We start from the raw sequence: 22775 nt of genomic DNA on the forward strand, positions 1-22775 counted from the left end.
TTGATGACTATCTTTAGTATTTTTAACTCTATGACTACCACATGTTCATAGGTGAGCTCAACAGATGTTCAGTGGTAGTGCCGATGCTATTGGAAAGCGTACCATGTTGCCGGAACATTTATCGGTGGTCCACGTGACAAGATGCGTCGCTACATGGGTGCTATGGCCTTGTTAAGTGAAGTACGGCAACCGGTACTTTTGGTTCTATAAAACCCTACGTCTCGGAAGGCAGTGAGTACATGAGATGGGTTCCTATTCTCCTAAACAACAAAGACTAATAGATCCTGAATAATGTATCGCTTAAATGCATCAACAAGGAGGAAGCTCAATAAAGTTTACCTTATTTGCGCCACCATGCAAGCAGTACCATATAGAGCTCCAACAAGACACGAAGAGCAAAGGAGCACATCGACACCACTACATAAATATTTCTAATTAGGCACCAATTTACTCCTACTACTTGCGCGGATAATGGAAGACATGATTTATCTTGAAGACATGAAGTCAGAGAGCGATTCATTTTGTGTTCAAACGTGAAGAATAAAAAAGGACATCTATAACACGGTCAAATAGGGGATTTGGCTTATAATCTTTTATCCTCGCGACACATTATAAATGGAAACCATGAATCAATAAAACTTGAACCTTCTAGCAAACACATGTGAGCAAAACTGGTAGAGCTTCCAAGGCAAACCTACAACATTTTATACTAAGCAAAAACTTGCATACAATAATAGACAAATTTAAATAAAATAAAATATTTGTAATAAAGCATCTCATTTAATAAACCCAAAATTTACGTGGCTCAAATCAGTGCCTAAGTCAACTCGACCCAAATAGTATCTCCCGATGCTGTCATTTAATAAACCCAAAAATTACGTGGATCAAATCACTGAGTAATTCAACTCGACCCAAATAGTATCTCTAGATGCTCTCATTTAATAAACCCAAAAGTTACGTGGATCAAATCAATGAGTAAGTCAACTCGACCCAAATAGGATCTCCGGATGCTAAAATCAACTCGGCCCATAAATCACGCTATAGTAATGGTGATTATGTAATTACTTAATTTAAGATAATTGTGCACACATAAAAATGGTATCCGGAGATCCCGCAAAGATCATGTCTTTTCTTTTTCTCTCGCACTATTCGTAAAAAAGGCATGTGAAATATTTCTCATGGGATTAGTCCCTAATTTCCAGCGCATTTAAACCCGGAGAAACAAGGCCCGAAAAATTAATAAGCACGGATCAGGGAAGGAGCACATATCCATTTAGGTAAAAAGAAGCAAATAAGGAAACCGGAGACACGCCTGCAATTGAATTAATTTGATTTCCATCAGACCCGCAAAATATTCCCTACCATAAATAAAATATCTTCGTAAATCACGCTTCAGTAGGTAATAAATCATCTCCCCTAATTACCGGTTTGATACCATCCCGCTATTGTAATGGTAATTAAAACATTTACCAAAATTGCGATAAGGAAGCAGACATAAAAGGTACCCTCAAGCACCACCTGGGAGAGATTTTAACCTGCCCATTCTTCAAACAAGTTTCAAGGGACATCAAAAGTCGGACCTGCAGAGAAGTTCATCTCGTTCAAGGTATGTAATCAAATCTCTATAATACAAGCTCATGCACCATCACCCTCTCTCCATTCATTTGTGCTGTTGTAAACCAAATGTACACCAAGTAAAATTAATCCTAGCCCTATGTAATGTCTTTCATGGTATAAATCTGTTCATTAGCCATCTATTGGATTAGAAATCGTCTAAATCTGTTCTTTAACTTAGGTGAAATTTAGATGCCTGATTAGCTGTATTATCCCTTGTTTGATTCAAAATTTCAAGAACAGCCATTTGGTTCAAAGCCAAACTGGACTATATTGCTGCATCTTGACTAGGGTAAACTTAAAAATTAGAGCTTGCTATAATTGAGATGCAGCAATTATCGTAATTTAATTGCTGAATTAGAGAATATGAGGCACTATTGTTTGTTGCTGCTCTTATTTGAGAGAGAGATGAGAGAGCTTGCTACTGCTGCTTTACCATTACTACAAGTAGCATATTAGAAGGCAATGGTAAATACATCAGTAGAACAATATGTCTTTGGCAACAAAATATTATGATATATTAAAATTATGGATACAACTGCAACTATATCTACTCTGATACGTAGGCATAAATCAGTAGGTCGTATGCTGTTTCTACTCTCTTCCATGTTAAGTTTATTGTTATATGCATGTATGGAATCCGACCTCTGATACGGTCCCTTACTTTTATGCGAACATTACATCTGCCACTATATAAAAATATAAATTCATCATATTGCTGACTAACTTTCTAATTTTTAACTCTATGACTACCATGCATAGATGAGCTCAACCGATGTTGAGATGGGAGAGATTCAGGTAACTGATATGAAAAAGTGTGAAACGGCATCCATCGCTCAGGTAAGGCAATGAATAGAAAATGATGTTATTGCACATTATCACATCCCATTTAAAAAAAAACAATCCATCATCTTGCTGACTATCTTTTTTTTAACTCTATGGCTACTGTTCATAGATGAGCTCACCCGACGGAGAGGTGGGAGAGATTAAAGAAAATGATAATAAACATATTGACATGGTAGGCAACGCTAAGGTAAGTGAATTGAATAGAAAATGATGTTAATGCACATTACCACATACCATTTAAATAAAGCAATTCAGAATGTTGCTGACTAACTTTTTTTTAACTCTATACTACCTTTCATAGATGACCTCAACCGATGTTGAGATGGGAGAGATTCAGGAAAATGATATGAAACAGAGTGAAACAGCATGCAGCGCTCAGGTAATGCAATGAATAGAAAATGATGTTATTGCACATTATCACATTCCATTTAAAAAAACAATCCATCATCTTGGTGACTACCTTTTTTAACTCTATGGCTACTGTTCATAGATGAGCTCAATCGACGGAGAGGTGGGAGAGATTAAAGAAAATGATAATAAACAAATTGACATGGTAGGCAGCGCTCAGGTAAGTGAATTGAATAGAATGTTGCTGACTAAGTTTTTTTTAAAACTCTACTACCTTCCATAGATGAGCTCAACCGATGGAGAGATGGAAGAGATTACAGGAGATGATAAGAGGCTTGACGATATTAAAAAATACATCATGTCTTTCCCTCTAACGACCAAGTTGGTCCGGATACATGACTCATGCTTAAGGCGCAGTGATTTTGAAGAGTGCTTATTTCCAAACAATGGATGGTTGGATGGAGACGTGAGTAAAGTTATAATTTGAAGAGTGCTTATGTCCACATTATTTCCACATTTACTCAGAACATCATGTAATTATTGTATATCAATGTTATAATTTGACAATTTCTTCTTTGATCTTACAGTGCATTAATGCTTACACTTACTGCTTGAGGGCGAAAGAACACCTAACCAATAAGGCTGGTGGAAAAGTTTGGTACGAAAGCACACATATTTCTCAATTAATGCGAAGAGATGCCAACAATAACATAAGCGAGAAAGATTGTGATGGTATTATAAAACGTGTGCGTATCTACCTAGAACATGACATGGTAAGTTCAGCATAATTTACCGAGTTCAATTTAGTTATAAAAATACTATTGCTACCACTTACTTTTTTTTGTGATCAGATTTTTATACCGTTTAACGAAAATACAAATCATTGGGTTTTCTGTAACGTCGATGTGCGCAACCGCCGTATACAAATTCTTGACTCCTTTGGTTCAGCAAAAGACCGCCCCGACTTACAACGGACGGTAATCACTTTATACTCTCATATTTATCATTATAATTGTTTGTGAAATAACGTCTACCTTTTATATCACCATGTCATTTCCTTTTCTATTTAACAATTACAAGGTCTTCAAAATCAGCTTCAACTTGTCGCTCGGATGAGTGATTTTAATCTAGGTCAAAAGTGGCAAGACACGGAGGTAACTACATGGAAGTGGGTGGAGTGTATTCAAGAACCATTACAGACAGATAGGTATGTTACAGTAGTATTACCTTTTGGACTATTCGATAATTTCTTATACTTGTAGATCCATGTAGACCAACGTTTTTTACACTATTGCAGCTCATCATGTGGTTTGTTTGTCCTCAAACTCATGGAAGAGTGGACAGGCCAAGAACTAGCTCATCCTGTAACTCGTATTTGCACAAGGATTCAAATATTATATTATATAAGTATGATAAGTATGAAGATCAATTCTTCCATGAATTAATTATACTCCCTAATTTGCGTAATGGACTCAAACTCTTCAGAAACAGCTTACCATTTATCCTACATAATACCGCCTTGAATATGTTAAAAGGAACCCCTGAGTTTGCACAACCTCGATACGAAGGGAGACCCAAGTGATATCCTCATGTGGGACAGAATGGTCCTCCTCCCACCGAATTTACACAACTACCTCGTAGCCAATGCCCCCACACCTCCCTTGAAGATTATCAAGAAGTCGTTTAACAAGAATGAAGCACTTTCGAATCGCGAAATTATATTCTATCCGTTAGCGACAACGATGCCATGAAGTAAGTCCAAATCGCGCCATTTTCAATTTTGAGTTTTATCCCGTAGTTAACTTTCTCGGTTTGTTTTGTAGACAAATATGGGTGAAGAGCTCTAAGCCATATCCGATTAGCATCGCCTTAAACAATTGAAAGACTTGCTAAACGATAAAAATGGTATAGACACCGATTCTTTCAACATGGCCGTACGGTAAATGCTACCGATGTAGCGGTTGTTTTTGGAGACTAATTATCACATTGTCGATCTCGCATTTTGCGTGAGTGGTTCTGTTTAAATTCATCTTACAAGTTAAACACATGTCATGTTTCATAAAACTCTAATAATTCTCTCATCTCAGACCTTAGTGACCGACTCATCCACAGAACCAAAGAAACGTTTACCCATTGACAAAAAGCGAGATATCATGGCAATGATGTGTGAATGCCGGCCGTGGATGGAGTTTCATGTGTCGAGTGCAACTCGGTAAGATTGGTCAATTCTCCATGCAAATTCGAGTCCCAAGATGATAAACTTATTGGTCTCTTGATTTACCTACGTCCTAATATTTCATAATTCAAAATTATGCATTTTGGTACCATATCGCCCATCTCCACAATGCTACATTCTTTTTGTGTTCAACCTGGATAAACGGACGGTTACTCTAATTGATCCCAATCCCGAACCTAAATGTATAAACCAGGACTTCATCACAAATATATATTTAAGCTGAAAGAGATATCATTCTACCTGAACATTGCTCTTGGAGATGCAATCAAAGGTTGGAAAGATGACGTTTTTCTTTGGAGTCGCATCACACCATGTGGGTTGCCAATCAACAATGACAGGTTAGAATCCATGTAGTTATTACTGATTTTCAAGATCTTGTCTACAATTTCGCTAACAATAATGTATGCTTTCTCTATAGCCTCATGTCAGGATTTTTGGTGCTATCATATATGCGGTGGTGGAATGGCCAAGAAGTCCCAGCAAATGTCAAGGTGGGTACTAAATTTTGGTGCTAACATATTATGAACTGTAAATTTGAACTCTTGGGCAGTATTGACGTATAATTCATGTGTAGGTTGGTTACACTCTTGAACAAAGCGGTGATACACATGCTGTCCTACATGGACAACGAGTGTGAAGCCAACATCCCACAACATGTTAAAGATTTAGTCAAAATGCTTGGGTCAGATTTTTTTCTTTGAAAAGTTGTTGTTTCGGTATTTTGAACACTCACAGTTTGTGGATTTATAGTCTACTCTTGTAAAAGACCTTAGCGGTTTTCGTTTGAATGCTGGATAATGCTATGAGCAGATTTTATATAAGTTGATGGCGCACCAAGTATTTATTGCCACTATCAGATATCAGTAACAATGCATTCTTACAATACAGAAAGAAGTGTGCATGCACATCTTGAATTACACCGAGAGGGACAAAGGGTGTACCTGCCAGCTTTGTTGCTCACTTGAGTTACTCTAGATTGTGTGTCCAGTAATGCCTTCACAATTTCATGTGATGCTGGTCCAGAATTTCATTTTGCCAAGTTATGTGCTCTCTGGATGAATTTTCTCTATGGAATACTCCTTCTGTAATAGCCAATACCCTGAAATTTTTTCATAGAAAATCTCTGAAATATTTTAACTGGAATTGCATTTTCCCTACAATAAATAAGAAATAAATGCGAACAAAATTTGACAAGACATGACAAGCTGACATTTCGTCATACAAAATGGGGGCAGCAATGGCTTGAGTTGTACCTGGACAAACAATGATCTGCGACTGGAGCTCGGTGCTGCGGAAATGTGATGAGGCATCCATCGGTTACAAGCTGCACGAATTTTATATGTGATGAGCTATTCTAACTTCAGAAGAAAAAAAGTCATAAAACAATACTAATGATGCGTCGTGGAATATTGAACTCTTCCTAGATTGTATAGCAGATTAAGAGCACCAAATGCATAATCTTCTAGCTGTTTGCTGAGGTAATGAGGTCGAATAAATACCTTTTGGTTCTCATTTCAATGTGTTGGCATAGTAACTCATTATACAATAATAAAACATTATATGCGACTTCCAGATGTTGATTGGCAACAATTTAAAATATAGTGATTATGTTTCGGCAAAGTAAAATCAAGTAAGATTGTCTTGTGCAGTACTGTCCTAATGTAATGGTACAACTGTGGTTGCAGTTTCCAACTAAAGGGCACCTGGTTTGCAATAAATCTTGCTAGAGCATAAAATTTTATATGTGGTGACAAAAAGTTAAGAAGAATACCTCCTCCTCATAATCATTCCGTTCACAGACATATGCAGCTAAACGCATAATGAATGTGTCAACCAGAGCCCTATCCTTTGTCCAGCCGAACTCTACTTCAGGAATGTGTCAACTATGTATTAAGGATTTAGGCTTTGTTATTCTTCTACAGATCAAATACATAGGCATATTATAAATGGAAACAGAGGATTGGGATCGCCAAATTCAAGTTAATTCGCATGTAAATAAAGAAGTATGATCAAATATTTTTCATCAGAAGTCTTTCAATGCCAACATAATAACCAACATTAAATATAGCATATTTTTTGGTAAATTGGCAAAAGGAATGTCAACCAGATCAACTAAATATTCGTGTCTCCTGAATTTTCTCAATATGATGACGTCATATAAAGGCATGGATTTCTTAGCATTTTTGAAACTGTCAAAATGATAATCCAATCTTTGCTATTTTGTGTTCCTGATTTTTCTCAAGATGATCGCGCCATATAAAGGCATGGATCTCTTAGCTCCGTCCTACATGGACATTGGCAAAAGAATTCGACGAAATCAATTAAATATTTATGTTACCTAATTTTTCTCACGTTGATGCGTTATTGAAAGGCAGGCAAGGATCTTATACCTAATACTCTTGATCAGGGGAAAAAGGCACAGTAGCGCCAAAACAACAAATGAATTTTTGGCTTCCCGCCTGTGGCCATAAATCTGCTCCCCTATATATTGTATACCCAGTAGGCCATGTTTTCCCTTCATTATTCATCCTTCATTTTGCAGACTACAGTCCATAGCGAGCTGCAGGCTCAGCACTGCCCCTGGCAACCATGGTTATCCCATATAACCTGAGAAAAACTAGGAGAGTCATGGCACCACTGCCCGGCGATGTCATGCCTTCTTTGGCAATCCCCAGGTAAAATATTTGCATTTATATGCAACTACTACTTCCGTACATCTCACATTTTTATAGCCTATTTTTCTGACCATTCAACCATGCAGGCATGTAACATTCGATGATGTCGAGCTCGCGCACATCCAATCAGGAGGCTGGGAGACAACAGCCAAGGTTTTATATACACACGTAAAACAAACGAGGAGAAGCGGACGGTTTTTCTGTGCCATACTAGCGGACACTAGAGTAAGCAATTTTGCACGGTCATCTCTCGTATCTCTTGGCAACTATATGAGACATGACTTGGCTATATATTCTAGGGGACGAAAATGGAGGCGTTTGCTTACGAAGAGTTTGTAGATCGCTTCAATAACGAGCTACAAATTGGAACGGTATATTTTTTAAAGAATTTGTGGTTTGAGCTAGCGGGACTGCCATTACCCACCGCCTTAGCCATACCGTCAAATTTTATTATCATTTTACGTGGGCGAACTGAGATACACCTACCTATGGCACACATAAGTGTCCCTCGCCTACCGATGCAGTTCATGGATTTTAGGACAGTTTATGGCCTTGGGAACAGAATGCTCGCAGGTACTTGGAATTTTATCACTGTTTTCGTACCACTAAACTGCCATGTTTGTGACCTGGTTATGTGATTATTTTTCTAGATGTTATTGGACTGGTGGTGTATGTTAGCAAGTTCATGTACATACAATCATATTATCAGAAGACTCCGTGCCTAGACGTCGCAGTTATGAACATTAGGTATCAATTTTGCCAAATTGTTGTTGTACTTCTTATTATTTATGTGCTGAGATGAGATTGTTTTACTCGCCAGGGGAGAAATAATTTTTGTCCGTGTATGGGACCGACACGTGGGGCGTCACATAGGACGTTGGAGACTAGCGGAGCGCGAGAAGTGGACTTTAGCTGCCACACTGTTGACAATGAAAAGGACGGAAGGTGATGTGCTGGTGTAGTTACTTAAATCCCATTGTATTCTTTATCTAATTGTAAATATTACAGGAGGTTTGTCAACAACCTATGAGAGCGAGATAGTTTTCCGGCCACAAAGTCAGTCTGCCTACGCATTAGAAGCATCCCATGCAATGTTCGTCGCATCTGCGGGGGCACTATCACGCCATGTCAAAGAGGCCGTCGAATTATGGACCAGGGTTGCAAAGAATGACAATCTTCATGTCAGCACACTATAGAGGGGATGACCATTCTCTTCACTATCAATGGGATTAAGAACTTAGATTTGTTATCAATGCAGGCTTTTTTTATTGCATCAATAAGTATATTTATTGCTTGGAATAAACAAGTAGTTTTAATATTTATATTTTTTGATGTGTGTATTGCCATGATCTTAAACTATAATGTATATAATCAGAAAACAATCAGAGATATGAAAACAAGAATGGCAGAACCCGAGTTGGAAAAATAAAGGAAGTACCATACAAAGTATAAAGTTGCAATATGAATGGAAGAATGGAAAATGACAGTTGTTCCATCATAAGTAAGAAAGTACCTGAAGATAAATACTGGTATTTTGGCTTTTCATTGGGTACTCATGGTAAACAGAAGACACTGTTGGAACAGTTACCTACACAAATCAAAGTTTTATCTGAATATACAACAAATGTAAGCTCACTGTCTTTTGGGGAGCTCATACAGATAAGTGAAAGAATAGAAACAAAATTACTTGAAGTTGAAACCATGCTTGGTGCGTTCGCAGTCAATGCATTGGCTACCTATGTGGTTTCCTGTGCATCTTCCAGAAATAAAATGCAACTGAAACACAAGGTAAGTTTTTATCAGCAAACAATATTTATACATCTTAATTCAAGAAATGTAATAATCAAGAAATGTCCATGAGAAGCAATTCAGACATGATTTTAGGTAATACCAGACAGCGGTTTAGGCAAACTGCTCCTGTTCTCTTCTTTATTGCGGGCTAACCACTTGAACATGGTCTTGGGCCTCACAGTTTTTGTTAGCGGCTAGAGGGTATACCGGTTTAGGAAGATGGGAAAAAGCGCATTCATAAGCCTCTGTCAGGTGTTGGTTGCAGCTGGCCGGCAGCAGCGTATGGAATTGCCGGATGAAAACTCGCTTTTGTATTAGCTGACCAGATCGTCGTCAGAAGCTGAACCAAGCAATAAAATTCAGCATACAAATCAATTCAGGTACAATTAGTGCAGAACACTTGTCAACTTATGGTTAATTTTATATGCTGAAAATAATTCACTTTCATTGACGCAATTGCATCTTTAGTATGAAAAACAATAATACATGTGAGTTGTGTCATCTTTGGTAAACAAATTTTCCATTGAACCATATGTACAGAATACATCTATGATTAAAAATGCTAGAATTTATGCCTTGTAGCTATGTGATTGGTATTGAACTTATGCCACATAGAAACGACATAGCCAGTATCTAGACGAATAAGGAGATTTCATACAAAATGGAGCATATTCCCTCAATTTGAAGAGGGGGCAGAGATACATTGTGGAATGCTTAAACTTGGCATGCTAATTTCCTTATTTCCTTAACAAAAAAGTTCACAATAAAGTCTCAAAATTTCCTAACAAAAAGCATATGTGCAGGAAATATTTGTGATCGCCTACCAAATACCAATCATGTACCAATATAAATAGGAAATATTTGCGATCACCTACCAAATACCAATCATGTACCAATATAAATAGGCATTACCTATTATTCTTCTGGCTGATCAATCTTCCCGAGCGGCATCAATCCAACAGCACGGCGCTATCACGAATCATCATCGCCAACAAGGTATGAACTGAGGCACAACACCGCCCGCGCTCCCTCGAATCCTTTTGGAACCCTGGGATCTTCAATGGCACCTCGCCAGCGGTGAACCATGGCTCATCCCTGCAGGCGCGGGGGAGGACCGGTCCGTCGCGAGGCAGCCGGCGGCCGCGCGAGGGAGCCGGGGGGCGGTGGTGCGCGAGCGAAGCTGGGGTCGGCGGCCACGCGAGGGATCTGGTCGCAGGGACGCGCGAGGGAGTGGGGGCCGGGGCCGCGCGAGGGAGCCGGGGGCAGGGGCGCGCGACGGATCAGAGGAGCGGGAGCGGGCGAGCAAAACTCAGGCGGCGGCCGCGCGAGGGAGCCAGTGGCAGGGGCACGCGAGGGAAGCTGGGAGCCGGCGGCGGCGCGAGGGAAGCTGGGGGCCGGCGGCGGCAAGGCGAGGGAAGCTGGCGGCCGGCCGCCGCGTCTGTAGCCGGCAGCGAGAAAAAGAAGAAGACATGATAGGGTGGTTCCGGTTCGCACCTGTTGCTGGACCACCGTTTCTATGAGAGAAAATACAGGCAGGTTCAGATTCCCTCTTAATTAGCAGCAGGTTTGTCTCTGATACAACCGTGGCGACGACGTGAATATTTGCACACGCAAACCATTTCAGCTAATGGCTAATTACAACTCACGACAGGACTAGCGTATGCTCTGTTTTCCTTTTAAACAGCAAGGTGTTGTTATTCTGTTTGCTGATTTCAGTGTAGTAATATGTTTTCTTCAGTTACCTTCAGTTACAATTAGGGCATCTCCAGCGGCGCGACGCAAACAGACGTTGTGAGCGACCGTTTGCGTCCGCGCGGCCCGGAAATGTGTCTGGCACCACCTCCAGCGGGCGACGGATCGTGTCTGGAGCTTCCGCGGCGACGCAAACGCGACGCAAATATGCGCCAGGTTTGCGTCTCCGCGGATGCTACGCGGTCGCGCAAAGCGTACGCTTGCTTCCCCACGGGCCCGCCTGGCAGCGACCCAGGTTCGATCGGCCTCGAATTCACAGCAAGCGCGCGAATGTCAACCGCCGGTGTGGCAACCGCGCCGATCAACCCGCCAACTGCCGCAATGGAGCGCCAAACCGCCGCGGAAGAACAACCGGCGGCCTCTTCGTTATACGCGCCGCCGTTAATCCCCGCAGATTATAACCCATGCGTCTACGGTAATTCAAAGCGAACCGCTTCCTTCTTCCTCTTCTTCTTCTTCTCCAACACCGGTACGCCATGAGCGACTACACGCTGCCGTCGGACTCGGAGAGCGAGGGCAAGTTGCCCGGATTTCTGCATTGGTGGGAATCCCCTGCGACGCCAAACGATCCGGGCTCCACGCCCAACGACCCTGCCTCCACGCCAACTGAGGAGGAGGAGGACGGAGGCGGCAATGCCAGCGAAGGCCAGGAGGAGGACGGAGGCGGCGCTGGCAGCGACGCCGAGGACGAGGAGGAGGGGCAGGAGGAGGAGGAGGAGGACTCTGACACCAAGTTCGCCCGGTTGGAGGCGCAGGAGGCGGCAGACGACAAGGCGGCGGCAAGGAAGAAGTCCAGGGCCCGGGCTAGGGCGCTGGCGCGACGACGACGACAATGACGACATTTCTTCCAGTTTCAACTCCTCGACGGGCGCGTCGTCCTCCACTTCCAGTTTTAATGTAAACAATTAGCGGAGTGCTTATTTAATTTTATAAACGATATCAATTATTATAACGTACTTCATAACAATGCAGTTGTATGACAATGCTATCTTGTTATTGTGTTTCATATTAGCATGCTATAGTACATTATAATTTCCTTGATTTGATTTAAATTTTTATACTGAGTTTTAAATTATTTATATGCATTGAGAAACAAAAGTTGAGGACCCGTGGCAACGCACGGGCATTTGTACTAGTTTAGAAAAATGGATGCGTTGGCGGGAACACTGCGCGACAACGCTCGTGTCCGGCCATGGGCTGTTGGACCCAGTTTGTAAGTGTCATATAAAGCTAGTTAGTTAATTGTTGATCAGGATTTCACAACCAGTTATACAAAAAGGCTCGCATAAACTGAAAATAAACGACCGCTACTACACTGGCCGTACATGTCTACACCTCCCGCCGCCGACCTCGTCCTCGTCTAGCGCTGCCTGTGCAACCCATATGGCTTCTTCCTGGCAGGGTTGCTTGGCTATGGCCCGGCGGCGGTTCTCCATGTGCTGGTCCTCCCGACAGCGCTCGCTGGTGTTGATCTCGGCCGCCAAGTGTGGCCTTCTCTCATCCGCTGCCCACTCCACCTCATCTGCTGCTGCCTCCACCGTGCATCGTGCGCACCTTCCATTGGTCCTCCTCCTCCTTGCCCAGGAGGGACCAAGCCATGGCTAAGGCCACCGCCTACGCCACACAGCCCTCCTCCGCTGCATCGTCGGTGGCGTGGTACGCCTTCTCGCGCACCGCCTTCTCCGCATTCGCAGGCTGTGTCGACTGCTACTGCCTCTGTCGCTGCCTCCATTCACGGTGGGGAAACGACGCGAAGTATTCGGGCCGCGGTGGGAAAAAGAAAAACGAGCGAGGGCGGGAAACAAAGCCGTCATGGGCGGAACCAAACGGAAATCGCGAGAATAATCTACGGCGCACGTGAAACCAACAACGACCATTATCGTCATCGTTGACAGCGAGCGGAGGGCACTTTGGGCTGAGCTGTTGGACGCACCACCCAACCAAAACGGACAGACAGACAAAAACAAATAAAAACGAACCTTTTAGATCGCCGATTTGGGTCGGCCAGCAGAGATGCTCCTCCACTTTGCTAGATGGGATTTGATGGATGCTGGGGCATCGCGCCACTAGCATCGAAGCCCTCGGTGATGGGCGTTGCAGACGCATCCATTGGTCTCAGCCACCTGACAAAGGAAGATGTATTATCTATTTATTATATACTAAAAACAAAATAAGGATGATTAATAGAGCCATCAGGTTAAGCCACATCGTCTAAATTATATTAGCAGTTATATAAAATTATATGATTTAATGAATGATTATTAGTTACGTCGGATGTAGCTTCCTTTGACACGTTCAATATAAAGAGTTTAGCACGTTCAATATAAAGAGAAGACCGTACCATATCTATAGCTTCTTTTTCTCCGGTCTGTAGTAGTCTTTTAAACTAGATGGACTCATTCGGTGGCTGCCACTTCGGGAGAACTTTGGTGGTCCGTTTACTGATTGTGAATGCAAGCTTCTCAGAGATCTCAGGAGATGAAGCATCAGGATTGGTTCTGCGTGACCATACATGAGCTCTGATTAGGAGTGAGGCTATATGGTACTGCCAGGCAGCCAGTGTTCTAATCATGGAGTCTTTGACAGTTCGGGAAGGAATCAAGCTTGCTAGTGATCTTGGCATGTCTTGTGTCGAGGTGGAAACAGATTCGAATGATGTTGTCAAACTCTGGAATGATCGGGTTATGGGAAGATCTGACATTGCATCAATCCTGCAAGAGATTGAAGACCTATCTAGTAATATGGAGTATTTATATCTTAGTTTTATTGGACGTGAAGCAAATGAAGGAGCACACTTGTGTGCTAAGCAGGCATCCTCTAGTAGGCGTAGATGTCTTTGAATTAATTATGTTCATACTTTCTTAGCTGATTGTCTACACAAAGATTGTAAGCCCAATGATTAATGAATGATAGATGTTGAGTATCAAAAAAAAAAACTAGGTGGACTCTCCTAATTGATAATAGAGCCATCACGTTAAGCCACATCATCTAAATTATATTAGCAGTTAGATATAAATTAAGTGGTCATGATTTAATGAATTATTATTAATTACCACTAGTGGAAAACGGGCCTGTAATCCCGGTTCGTCTGGGCCTTTAGTCCCGGTTTCCAAACCGGGACCAATTAGGCGGGACTAAAGGCCCCCCCTTTTAATTTCGGTTGTAAAACAAACCGGGACTAATGGTCCCGCCACGTGGGCTACTGCCGCGCGTCGAGGAAAATAACCTTTAGTCCCGGTTTGTAACACGAACCGGGACTAAAAATTACTACAGGGTTTCCCAGTGTAGCTGCACAGTTTTTGGAAACCATTGCTGATGATTACACAAACATACCTGTATTGCTTTTTTGTGTGAGGGAGAACATTCCACCATGGAATAATTAAGTATAACACACCAATTAAATTACAGCAATGAATGGTAATGTAGAACAGTCAAGTTAAGGAAGTGCCTTTTATCTGGAGAATCAAATGATTCAAATAAAACTGTAATAACACTCCAGATTGGTGAAGACTAAAAATTACAAATGTACCACTAATATTGGAAAACAATTTTTTTTTTTCTAAATCGCCACATGCTACGAGACAGTCATTTGAATCTGCCCTTGAACTGCCACTCCTTGTGAATTTCATAGTTCATTTTATGGGCTCGTCTTTTGGTGTCCTAGATTGGATGTCCCTCCACGACCACAACTCCACAAGTCCAACGATATTGTTTGTGGCAAATTGATTTATGACATGATTAGTAGGTTTAGGTGGTCCATTCTTACTTGGGCATCCACGTTTCTGCTTTAGACTGCTGGATGGCTCCGATTTCTTGGCATCATCTAAAGGGCTGATTTTCTTTTTTGGCATCATTCAGAGGGATCATTCTGTGACGTCACCGTTTGTAGAATTATGTTGGTCATGCTCTGCGATGCTGGCTTTGTAGACCTGCTCCTGTAGAGCAGAACGTGGTGCATTATTTGTACTAGTTGAATGCCCGTGCGTTGCTACGGTCCAGCAAAATTATACCTCATACATTGATCAAAAGCATTTTTAGTTAGATTTTATTCATTTGTAACTATTATTTTCTGGCATCTACTTGCTCGTGTTGACTATCATCTCTCACTCCTCAAATTTCTTTCCTCTTTACATATTTAAACTAATGCGCGTGGAACTTGCATACCCATGCTTGTGTAGTTTGTGCTAATGGTGACCTCAATTCACATCCCTGATGTTTTAGTATGCGAGTCAAATATAGGCACTTTGCTTGTGAATATATATACAGGGTCGCCTTGTTCTTATATAGATTGCAATACCCTTTTAACTAATATTTTTCCGGCCAAGAAATACAAAACACAGGAAAATCCATATATGAAGCGAACAAAATGAAACTATTGGACTAAACCAGTAGTTTCCATTTCGACCTTTGACATTATACATGCTAGGAGATTACAAAAAGTATTTAATTTTCTGAACAAGCCAAATAACTAACTTATCTGCAGCTATTACACGAGTGGATATATATGTCCACTATGGCACCCTACAGGGATAGGCAAAACAACGCTTCAAGTTACTGAGGATTATGAACCTTATCAATCAGTGACAATATAGTACCCATAATAAATCTATTAAAACTACTGTTATTGTTGACGCAAAAACTGAAATATCACCAACTTTCTGACTGGAGACCTCATAAGAATCATGACCTTTCTAGAGCATCTCACTTCATGGTGAGGGGGGTGACCTTGGAACAATTTTTATCATGAATGCAATTGATACTCGGATGGCTAGATCAGCTGCCATAACAAGATCCCCTTTGTGGTAACCATTTTTGTAATATACATCAATAACTAAATGGAGAAGAATGAAGAGTTAACTTTGTAGTTAAAGTTGACCACATTTAAAACACTGAGGCAGTCATTAATCGGAAATCCTACTCTGAAATTTTGTGAAAGCAAATAAAATCATGGCAAGGAAGTGCGAGCAAATGGAATTTGTTCATCATTTCATTTTGAGTGACACAAATAAAGTGGCTCCCTAGACATGTGAAAGAAATGCTAGTCCTTTTTTACAACCCTACAAAAATCCAAAAAGAATATTCCAAGGAAAGTTTAGAGTCTTCTTTCTATGAATGTGTTCTTCTACTGATTTCTTTTCAGAATAGGCATTATGATTCACCTTATCAACCTAAAAAATAAGTGAATAACGGAGGCTGGGTGTCAATAGAGTTATGCACATCTTTGAAATATAGTTAGGCATATTGTTACATGCATGATCAGAAACATTTTTGTCCAGAAAATGATTTATTTATGTTCTCTTATCTTTCCTTTGCGGAATGAATTTATAGCACCTTCGGCCGATTAGAAACCTTTTATAGTCAGCGTCGATGATAAAAGTCTAATGTTTCCGAAGTGATTTCAGCACCAACAGTTCAAAGGAATTAGAAGATCCGTTTAGTCCTTCCAATAGAGAACCATTCGTGTTCTCCTTCAAAAGGATAATTCCCCATCATCACCGGTTGCATAGCATTTTAATCTTAAGCAACCATTTCTGTTAACTACAAACCCTATATTGCTGACACTAACATAACCTTGCTGAGACCTGAAAAATATAATTTTGACGAGCTGACCAACAAGGGAGATAATTTATGAAACTCTACGCCCTCGGAAAAAAATCAGTGAAATTATTCTCCAAGAGATAAAAAAGGAAGGGGAAGAACCATACCTTGCGTTAACAATAGTATGTGATTTAACAATAGTATGTGATGACAAATGTGAGCTGAGAAGAATACACTCAGTTTGGCGATCCCGATTAACCTGTCCTCAGAAATAAGCTCCAAAATGTGGGTACAAATCCATCGCAAAAAATATGAACCTATCCATAGCTTTTTTGTGGATAACAGAAAAAGAATCATGCAAGGTGTAGCCTGCCAAACGGTACACATATTTGTGAGCTGCAAGATAGCAATCACGTCCATCACACAGTTAGTTGATGCCTAGATAGCCTTGCTGAAAATAGGAAAAATATACTAACCGATACCTAAAATGGAGCATGGGGAGGAAGTTAGCAGAGATGATGCTTCAATTCTTACATTGATCCGGGACTCCCAGTGCGCTCTTCGTTGCTGTCACCGCAGTAGCAAGGGACTTCGCTTCTTATAGCGGTGGCAGAGGCTTGTGACCTCACTTGATAGGAACGCCACCTATGCATTGCATCCTCAACCCAGAGATGCTCCAGGAGAACCAGGACCATTTGCGGGCGTCCGTCTGAAGACACACGTTGGCCTCTTCCTTAGTGACCACCTGGAGCTAACTAACTAATGATGATTGAACTTGATCTTACCTGATAGGAATAAAACCTAAATTAACAATTAAACAACCATAAGCCCCATACGCCCAGTCCTTATTTGTAAGACGTAGTGTGCATATCATAAGGGAAGTTACCATCGCAACAACATCGTATGACTACTCCAAATGATTCAGCCCCTCACAATCACTTCTTGAACATCCCTAACTGCAACCCTTCACCAAAAATAATTGTAGACCTAAATCGATGCTAAAAATAGGCAAATCAGACAACCACCAAATCAAGGAACATGGTTTAATGATATTGGAATCACCAGTTTGATTTTCCCTGTCACCACTTTGGCTGCTCGAGTTAGCCGACGAGCTCACAGTTTTTTGCGGAAGCACTTCGATAGTTTGGCACAACATGTACAGGAATGAACAAAATAGGATGAGCAACATATTTGTAAACGTGAAAACGAATGAACAAAGATGAGTAGTCTGGAATCACTGCATTATTATTTCATTTAAAAAGGTAGTTTGACAAGCCATTTGTACCCATAGAAAGAAAAGATAATCTTATAGATTTAGAATTGCATCATGAATAACATAGAGAATGAAATGCAGGAAGCATGAGGTCAGCGTTTAAATACAATGCTCCTGACAATGAAACCTAGAAATACAAAAAGGTCAAAGCATGGCTCTATCACGGCAAAGAATGACTATTTTGAAGTAACAAATTCATGCTAACTCAAAATAACTCATATCTTGCCGCAACATGTCGGTGCAAATTTTAAGAAACATGGGACAAGTGTACAAAATAATATGCCTAGATTCAACATAAACTACATTATAATGTGAGCACAAACTGATATCAATAGGAAGCATGGCTATTTAGAAGCATTATATTCATGCAATGAGGCATGGCATGTAAAAGGTGGAAGCACAAATAAATATGGTTTTAAATAGTTAAAATAAGATTTTAAAAACATGGAAGCATAGTTGAGATTATGCATACTCTACTCAGTGACAAAGCGCAAGTAAATTTCATATGAAGAGTGCTTATTTCAGCTCACTAAGAATATGAAAACATGGCCATGTCAGTGAAACCATGGTAGGGGGGGGGGACGACAAAAACTGAAAAATAGGCATCAATATGTAGACGAATATTTTCGAGGAAGAGCATTGACGAGATCAGAGCAATGGCTGCGAGCAGAGATGATGACATCAGAAAATTAGTGGCAGGGCAATGTATGTACCACATGATTTTGATGTTGAATAGCAACGGAAAACATTACCTATATAAGCATCGAAGCATACAGACCAAAACTACCTAAACTGATCAGTGTCTTTATGAGATCATGCCGAAGGTTCACTAAAACAAGATATCATCACAGATCAATTTGGATAAAATACAACAACATCAATTTTGTACTTCAACAATAGATGACTAATTTTGTACTGAAATTGCCATCGAGATTGAAAAGAGATATATGTACCTTGGGATCTTAGGAGGCGTGGCCGTGCTTGGCAGAGTCGTTCGCACCAGCTGTGGTTGCTGCGGAAAAGACTGGGATGTGAGCTTCCACAACCGCCTCCCATGTGGTGGTGGAGAGGGAGGCGAGTCGCGCCGCCGCAGGTGAACGACATGGCCTGCCGCCATGCCCGCGGTGATGGAAGCCATCGCTTCTGCCTGCTATGATCGGATCCCGATCTAGCCGCCGTTGTGCGCACCACGGCTCGTGATGGGCGTTGGAAGACGGCCATACGGGGGGAGAGATTTGAGTGGTGCAGCGTGTGGATGCAACGAGGGCAGCGCTTCGCTCGATTAGGGCGGTGTTTTGGGGAGACATGCGCAATTACGGGGGAAACGGATGGAAAACGAAGTGTTGGATTAAGACTGATATCAACAACACTGAGGAGGTCCGATAATTTGTATCTGATTCGGACCCGATAGATAGTGTTTACCATTTTTTTTTGGTAGCATGCGGATGTGGTAGGATTAGTTGGGAAATAGATTAATTACAAATCTTATTAATTGCCCATCAAAATCCCAGATTATTGGGTCGTGCGCTGATTTTTTTTTTTTGCTTGATTACAACCATTGATACCTTTATTGATATGTGATTGATACGTGATTGATGACTAATGAATGCTCGTCACAGATTTATTTTGAAGAGACTTGGGTTAAAAGGAAAGAGCAGATTGTATGTCGATGTTGGTTTCACGGACGGTGGGATAGACGTTTAAAGAATTGAACGGTTCGGATGCTTCCAATGACGACCATCAAACGCGTTGAGCGTCAAACGACCAACTCCCATTTAATAGTAAAGAGATTGTAAAAACGTGAAAAAGAGGATATTGATGAAATAAAATGCCAATTGCGTAGCAATAACTGTTACATGATTCTTTTAGGATTGTATTTGAAGCCGTTACAATCTTAAAGCACCAGACTTTAACATATTTTGAGTTAAAAATATGTATTTGTGACTAAATGTGATAGCAATGTAAATGCTAGCATAGTGTTGTAGAACAAGGGTAGGAAATGAAATTAGTGTTCACTCACCTATGTGAAATGATCGGTCATCTTTTCCCAGCTAATGACAACATGTATTTCAATGTATGCCCCACAAGAATGGGTGATCTTTTTGTATGCGATAAATAATTTAGAATGCAATACGTACCCATTCTCATGTTGCGGTGTGTTGGTATAGCATTTTTTCCACTATAATGTCGATTGGCCGAGTTATTTGCAACAAGCAACCCTCAACTGCATCTTTGATCTATGAATGAATGCACTCAACCATGCTAGTTTCTTTGCCCTCGCCACGAAGATGTGGTTGAGTGTTGAAGGCCTAATATTTTGCTTCTCGAAATTCAACACTAGTAGAAGCCATGGCATATCATTTTACATTGAATGGGATGTGCATCTTGTGTATAAGTAATGTAGTCTCAGGATAGACAAGCATTCAGGTATGTTTCTATGTCAAATTGTAATCGTTGCGGCCGCAGCCCTGGGACCGGCGTAGTTGACATAGTGGACAGTTTTCATCCAAATTTACGACTATGTGGATGTTGTTGACGTAGGAGAGACAGTCTATAAAGTTCATTTTCTCAAGTGTTAAAAGGATTCATTTTCGACGAGGTAAGCCCTTATATTGTAATCTCACTGAACTATTCCAACCGGTGGCATGTACCTAGTTGCAACATTTGTAGGTTATTAATGCATGTGCACATTAGCAATGTAAAGACTGATAGAAGCTGTTAGAATCATACATGGGTATTACTAGGGGATACGGTCCCCGTAAAAGCAATAATTGGCTTGCTCTAGCTCATATAGCAAACAAATGTGGTTGGACACCGAATGGTATTTGCGTTATCGAATTTTCTATTTCATAATCTGATACTAGATGCAATATTTTATTTAGTTGGTCCACCAAACTTTATTAACTTTTTTTTATTACATATATGAATGATTGCATATACTGAGAGTGCATTACTTTACTACAGTTATATATCACATTAGATCTAAAAAAAGGTATATATCACATTAAATGTAAATAATATGTATGGTCTTCTACTAGTGTTGAATTTCGGTAAGGAAGAGATTCACGTCCTCAACTCTCTACCACATCTTCGTGACAAGGCCAAAGAAACTAACAAGGTGGAGTGTATTCCGTCATGCATCAAAAGATGTAGTCGTGGGCGGCTTGGTACAAACATTTGAGCCCTTCAATAAATACATATTTTCATCTAGAAAATATGTTGAAGTCTGGTGTGTTAAGATTGTTGCTGGATTTGACTTCAATCCTATACGTATCCTTTATCAGTTAGTGCTATACAATTGGAATTTCATTTCATCAATATCCTATCTTTCACGTCTGAACAATGCAGCATGACCAACATAATTGTGCAGACGATGGAAATCAGCTCTCAAGATAATTCCAAGAAAAGGGAGACCAGCCCTCCAGATGATGGCAAGAAATCCAACAATCTAAAGCGGAAATGTGGACGCCCAAGGAAGATGAACCACCTAAACATAATAATACTGTCATAGATCGAGTTTCCACAAACACTATCGTTGGACATGTGGAGGGCAGAACAAGCAGGAAGTCAAATCAAGGACCCTAAAAAATGAGCCCATACAAGGAACTACGAAGTTCACATAGAGTGGTAGTTCAAGGGCATTTTCCAGATGAGCTACTCTCATAACATGTGATGATTTATACATTTTAGTCTAGCCGATCTAGAATGTTTTATTTGAGTCATTTGATTCTCCAAATAAAAGACATTTTCTTAGTTCTCCTCCTCATTGTTAGATTTGAGCTGTTTCAGAAGGTGTTTTCCAAAGGTCCCCTTGAAGAACTCGTAACCAGATGCGACGGCATGACCGCCGCGAGCCTCGTCGGTTTGTCCAAACTTGGTTTTAACTCTGCAAATGATAGTGAGATCAACGCATTGACCGCGCCATGCCTGCCGTCGATGTCACCATGATGCCAGACAGCTCCACCATCCTGCACGCGTCCAACAGTCCTCGTCCGTCTTCGATACCCCGCAACTCCATGCCGCTGAGAATCATCGACGACAACATGGTAGATGAACACTACTCCACCAAGATCCACCTCTATCCAGCCGCTACTCCAAAAACGATGGCCCAAGAGGTAGCGCGACGCAGGGAGCGCCGTCATCTTCCGATCCAGGCTGGATCTTGGGTTTCCCCCGGAGCAGCACGAGTGAGTAACCGCAGACTGCGGCGATAATGCCTTCAAGAAGGAAGCGACGCTTAACGCCGCCATCGCCCGCCAATCGTAGCATGGTTTTCACCGACAGCCGCGAGTCCCCAACTCGGCGAGAGCAAGCGGAGAGGCCAGCAAAGATGATGCCTTCGCAAAGGAACGACGCCAATAGCCATATGTGGCAATTATCTTGAATACTGCTCGCCTAATCTGAAATAAGTACAAGAGTTGCTGCACAGGAGTGGCGATTATATATCTTGATTACTTCTCGCCTAATCTGCACAAGAGTCTACAGTTCCTGGATTCCAATGGTTAGTCCTGAGAGGCTATGACTTGATGATATTTTCTATGGATGTCCATGTTTTATGTTTTGATTCTTGTAAGTCCTAAGCTTTTGTGCCAAATGAAATAATACTAGGATCTCACATATAAGAACTGTAGACTCCATAATTCTCTAGATGTGGGTGAATCTTTCCACAATTTTGATTTATAGCAGTGACATGTAGAATGAT

The 22775-nt window shown here is 41.1% G+C and overlaps 1 long non-coding RNA gene across 5 annotated transcripts; it reads right to left on the reverse strand.

Moving 5' to 3' along the window:
• Positions 1-1171: 1171 nt before the first annotated feature.
• LOC127312444 (uncharacterized) lies at positions 1172-11031 on the reverse strand. 5 transcript variants are annotated; one of them, XR_011748426.1, is made up of 8 exons: positions 10423-11031; positions 9611-9850; positions 9407-9495; positions 9233-9307; positions 6816-6960; positions 6298-6368; positions 5986-6143; positions 1172-1580 (listed from the first exon to the last, which is right to left on the reverse strand). It is a non-coding gene; the product is annotated as an uncharacterized lncRNA (long non-coding RNA). The 5 variants fall into 5 exon arrangements; XR_007858364.2 differs by lacking the exon at positions 6816-6960 and having other exon boundaries at positions 1173-1580; positions 9594-9850; positions 10423-11030; XR_007858362.2 differs by lacking the exon at positions 6816-6960 and having other exon boundaries at positions 1177-1580; positions 10423-11029.
• Between the last annotated feature and the right edge of the window lie 11744 nt (positions 11032-22775).

Source organism: Lolium perenne, chromosome 7, assembly GCF_019359855.2.
Source record: "Lolium perenne isolate Kyuss_39 chromosome 7, Kyuss_2.0, whole genome shotgun sequence".
NCBI classification, from domain to species: domain Eukaryota; kingdom Viridiplantae; phylum Streptophyta; class Magnoliopsida; order Poales; family Poaceae; genus Lolium; species Lolium perenne.